At 47.4% G+C, this 704-nt stretch overlaps 1 pseudogene; it reads right to left on the bottom strand.

Moving 5' to 3' along the window:
- Positions 1 to 13: 13 nt before the first annotated feature.
- LOC121530503 lies at positions 14 to 387 on the bottom strand (annotated as a pseudogene).
- Positions 388 to 704: the final 317 nt, after the last annotated feature.

Raw genomic sequence — 704 nt, 5'->3', positions numbered from 1 at the left:
ACTTCCCGTTCACACGCTTGGCATGAATGGCACACAAGTTGGTATCTTCAAAAGAAGGCCCTGAAGATAGGCTTCATGCCCAGCTTCTTGCAGAGCCATCACAGCCGAGCTCTGGAATCGCAAGTCAGTCTTGAAATCCTGAGCAATTTCACGAACGAGGCGCTGGAAAGAGCAGTTTGCCGGATCGGCAGCTCGGTACTCTTCTGGTAGCGACGGATCCACGCAGGGCCACGGTTCCCGGGGCGATAGCGATGAGGCTTCTTCACGCCTCCGGTAGCTGGGGCGCTCTTGGGCGGAGCAGCCTTGGTAGCCAGTTGTTTGCGTGGCGCTTTGCCACCAGTAGACTTGCGAGCGGTTTGGCTTGGTACGAGCCATCGTCAATTTCATTGCTTGTTGCTTGCACACTAATTTACTTCACGTTTAAAAACACAATAACCGCACTGTCGATCCGGTTACCCACTTATTGGGAAAATGGTTAAAAGGAAAAAGCAGAGGCATCTCATTTGCCGACAGAAAAACGGAGACGGAGAGTATCGTTCAGGACTCAATAGTGTTTCCGGTAATTTAGGTATAAATAAAAGGGACACTAAAAAAAATTTATAGTATTCGTTCTAGTGAGTGACTTTCGTACGAGTTATGTTAATAAATTAAAAAGAAAAAGTGAAAAATGACTGGATAGTGCAAAGGAGGCAAAGGTTTGGGAA

Source organism: Drosophila eugracilis, unplaced genomic scaffold (assembly GCF_018153835.1).
Source record: "Drosophila eugracilis isolate 14026-0451.02 unplaced genomic scaffold, ASM1815383v1 contig_1669, whole genome shotgun sequence".
Classification (NCBI taxonomy): domain Eukaryota; kingdom Metazoa; phylum Arthropoda; class Insecta; order Diptera; family Drosophilidae; genus Drosophila; species Drosophila eugracilis.
The sequence above is the reverse complement of the archived record's forward strand: the minus strand, read 5'-3'. Positions and strand labels throughout refer to the sequence as shown.